The sequence below is a fragment of the Pelmatolapia mariae genome, linkage group LG22 (genome assembly GCF_036321145.2).
Source record: "Pelmatolapia mariae isolate MD_Pm_ZW linkage group LG22, Pm_UMD_F_2, whole genome shotgun sequence".
NCBI classification, from domain to species: Eukaryota; Metazoa; Chordata; class Actinopteri; order Cichliformes; family Cichlidae; genus Pelmatolapia; species Pelmatolapia mariae.
Window position 1 is genome coordinate 26,757,962 of NC_086245.2, and position 4,574 is coordinate 26,762,535.

Here is a 4,574-nt window from a genome sequence, read left to right on the forward strand (position 1 = left end):
TGGCGTTCCTGGACGCACTTTCAAACTGAACGAGTTCCACGATATGGCTGAATGAAAAGACAAATGCGTTTTCTCTTTTTTGTATTGCTTGTTTGTCTTTTATTGGCATCTCTTTGCGTCACGCTGTCTCCTCTTATCCACTTTTTACTGACACGACATGTCTGCGAATGTCCTCTGTCTCACTGGAATTGAATATTCGACCAGGTATGCAGGTTTTGGAAAGCTGATTAGAAAGAGGATGCACGTCTAATTTATCATACGTGGTTAACCGAGTCATATTGCCATCCCGGTGCCAAACGGGACGGGTCGTCATTTTGCCTGGAGCCGGGCTGTCAGTGTGTGAACCGAGGCCCTGTGTGTGGTTCAATCTGTTAGTGTGTAAGCGTCCATCCTGCCTTCAGCATCACTCCTTTTCACTGCAACCATAATTACCGCTGTCTGAGGGTAACCAACAGTGGCGGATCTCATTACGCCATGATATGGGTCGCCGCTGCACATACAGGCACGCATACACTGCCTATTTACATATGAATGGAGCTGCTTTTTGCACGCACGCCCACACAGACACACACACACACACACACACACACACACACACACACACACACACACACACACACACACACACACACACACAGTATTTACATATAAAAGCCTTAATGTGGGATACACACGTTACACAAACGGGCACGCACGCACACAGCAGCCTATTCATACATGCACCTCACACATACGGGCTACTCATAAATTTAGACACTTCCGTCAGAAGGCCCTCGCCAGCCGACAGGGATATGAACCCAATATAGCATCCCAGAGATAAGCCAGTGACTCTGGAAGCAGAACTAATATTATTTGCATGGTGTCGAGCGTTTATCTGGCGCCGCCTGCAAAGTGATGGTTCGGTGTCACTTTTGTTTAATAATGATGTGCCAATAGTAATATGCCTGCAGGCTGGAAACCTATTACAGTTCAAAAGATTATCCAAATACAATCTAATTTGGAATATTGCATTTTGACAGCCTGTGACTGGAGGAGGTGGGATGGCAATGCGATATATTTATTTCTTTCTTTCCTTTTTTTTTCAAAATTCCAATTAACATTTTTAATGCTCAACAAACCAGTGGTGACTGCAAATACGCAGAGGTGTTTGACTGTGCCAAATCTCCTGATGGGTTTCAGACAAAGGCGGGTCTCTGTGTGTGTGAGGGAGGGGGGGTAACTTTTTCACAATGCAAACTTTTGATTAGCTCGAGCGATGTGTTTGGACTCTCCTGTCAATTGACTTTAAATTGACATTGTAGGGAAGGGGGGAAAAAAGAGATAATCTTTAAGAAAACACTGTCCAACCACGATACCTTCTAAACACAAAAATCCTTATTTGCCACTCATCACTCTTATCAGCTATGACAGTTGCCTCACTAAGTCGGGTAATCTTATATGCTGCCCCCTCCTTTAAACATACACATTTACATTTAAACTCAGATTTAATTCTCATTGAGATGCGCTGTTATGACAGCGTGCACCACACATTCCCACTTATTTCACAGCACATTATTCTTAAGATAGTCTAATAATTCAACATGCTACTTACCTCTTTATTAAGATCCGCCTTTGCACACCTGCAGCTTTGAATTTAGCCACCTTATTATCACCCTCCCCTCATAAATACTTAACCAAGATGGATCAACACGGTAAATGAAATTGTTGGGAAAGAAAGATAGACTTTTTCTTTTTTTTTCTTTCTCGCAAGTTATTAAAACTGAAATTAAAATCCAGTCCAAAATCACCTAACAGAGTTATATATCACCAATATCTAATGTTTAATGTATTCCTGAAGTTATCCTGTGATGAAGTGCTTTAATTTTTTTTTTTTTTTTGTGCTCCCCTCAGCTTGTCTGCTCTGCAGTCCTCGTTCTTCGCTCAGTTATTTCCTGCTTTTGCATGAAGGACTTGCAGCAACTACCGGGGAAGCAGTGAGTAGTTGCTCCAATCAAAGTGGGCGTGCAGGTGCATTAATATTACAACATTATAAATATAAAATTTCATGTGACATTTGGGTGTTTTAAAGACCACAAGCCTTGGATTTGTACATATTTTTTTCTGTTCCGGTGCCTCTGCGGTCTTATGAGTTCTGTTAAAATGAAAGTAGTAAACACCTGGTGTCTGTGTAAACTGTTACTTTTGCATAAATTGTCTGTTTCGGGGATTCTTATTACCGGGCGTGAAACCTTAAGCTCTACAGAAAATCTGTGAACAAACACAGCAAAAGCCTCTTAACCCTTACATGGTCCTGCGAGTTGTTTTCTGTACTACTTGTGTACTAGAAACCTCCAGCCTGGTTCTGTTGGAGGTTTCTTCCTGTTAAAAGGAAGTTTTTCCTTCCCACTGTTGCCAAAGTGCTTGCTCATAGGGGGTCATATGATTGTTGGGTTTTCTCTGTATTTATTATTACAATGTAAAATGCATAGCTGGACTGGCCATCGGGTATTTGCCCGGTGGGCCGATGGTGATTTTTCGTTTTTATGGGCCGATGATTTTTTTTGTACCGGCATGAACAACGAGAGGCGGTGGATTGGCCAGATGCTGGCCGATGTGTAAAAATAACTCGCCAGCAGGTGGATGAGGGAAGGGGAGGCAGGAGGAGGAGAGACCGGAGGCGGCCGCCGGTCCGAGTATCAGGTGAACTGAACTTTAGGTAAGAAGTTATGACCTGCAGTCTATCTGGGTCAGATAAAAACCAAGTTTAGGTGGAGTTGATTTTCGTTGTGCTGACTTTTTACAGTCAGTTACAATAACTCGTACTGCGTACTAGCTAGCATGACGGAGTTTCTATACAGCTGGGCGGGTGGTGTGATGGTACTGATAGTGAACTTTATTTTATTCATAAGGTTAGTTAGTAGAGTTGCCAACCGCTCCTTAAAAAATGGAATGGTCCCGTATTCAGAGAAAATATTACGCGTTTCGTATTGAGCTGAGAAGGAACACAGTTTGTCCCGTACTTGAGCTACAATGAAAAAGACACAAAGCTGGAGTTATTCTGTGTGTTTACGCCGCACAGCTGCCTCTTCTTCTCTCATTCTCTCCCCTCCCTCTCCTGTTGCTACTTCAATCATGAAACTGATCAATGATCAGCTGATCGGCTTTTCTCTCTTGTTTGTTTATCGCCCACTTTGCACCAGAAAGAGGAAACCAGCGGATGTCGCGCTAAACAACAGCAGCACATTAAAGCTTGATCAGCTGTTGTTAGAATTTATTTAATATTAATTTCTAGTATCAGCTGATGTTTGCTGGAGGCACAGCCATAAGCGCTGCTGGTCATGATATCGGTTTGGTTATCTGGTGAGAGGGAAACATGCAGATGAAACCAGGAGATGTCCTTACTGAATCATCAGAGCTGAACTGGTGATGGAGAAACAGGTTTACCTTTTAGGTGACATGAATGAGTTGAAGGGAAGTTATGAACTGTTTCTGAGAGACAAATAAGACCAGGATCCTTTTCTAAGTAGCTGACAGCTGGTAACTGTGCAGGGGCAGCTCTAGCAAAGTTTTGCCAGGGGGCAGGTAGGGCATTAACTGGGAGAGGGGGTCACAAAGAGATACTTTTCTTTCTTATTCTCATTTAAAATGCTTTTATTAAATAATTATCTGAATCTTACAACCAAAGTTTTTATCTGATGTAAAATGTATAGAAATCATACATATACCAACAAGACAGTGTACATCACTGTCACAACAGCGTTTATTTTCATTCAAAGGCTTTATGGCTTTTCCTATAATACCTGGTGGGCTGGTCTCTAGTCAAAATGCCCGGGCCGATTTTTCGTCCCAGTCCAGCCCTGGTAAAATGTCTGTGAAGGTTCTCAGTCATCCAGGTCATCGTAGTCTACGGAGCTTGGAAAGAAAAGCGTCTGGACTTCTTTAAGTTGCTTGAAGATGTTTCACCTCTCATCTGAGAAGCTTCTTCAGTTGAAGAAGCTTCTCGGTGCACCTTAAAGCACTTGTTGTTCTTCATTCTTTCAGCAGGGGGCAACTAATCCTGATTCAAAAAATGAAATGCACTGATCTGTTTGCTATTTTCATTTTTTCCTCTATCTCTTAACCCAATCGAGCATCTGTAGGATGTGCTGAACAAAAAAGATGGATCCATGGAGGCCCCACCCTCCAACGTACAGGGCTTAAAGGCTCTGTGTGCAGGTGGTCAGGATGTTCTAGTGTAGTCATTCTGAGGACTGCAAACTTTGTTCAGAATTAAAGTGTGAACTATAAACCTAAGTGTGAACTGAAGTTTGAGTTAGCGCTTGCTAAGCGCCTACTTGCACAACAGTTACAATAGTAGCCTCAAGCCATGTTTTCAAACTCTTTCAAAGTGTCTAAACTCAGCAGCAAAGAATTCCTGGTTGAATGGTTTGGAATTTCACATCCCCGCTGCTTCAACTGTAAACTGAAAACTAGTCTTGGTAAAACTTTGTAGCTCAAAGTTTAGTTCTCCTCCAGTAGAAGCTCCTGTTAACCTCCTGCCAGCACTCAAAGTTGTTTCAAAGTGTTCAGAGGGCTGTGATGTAAGACTGCGAGCA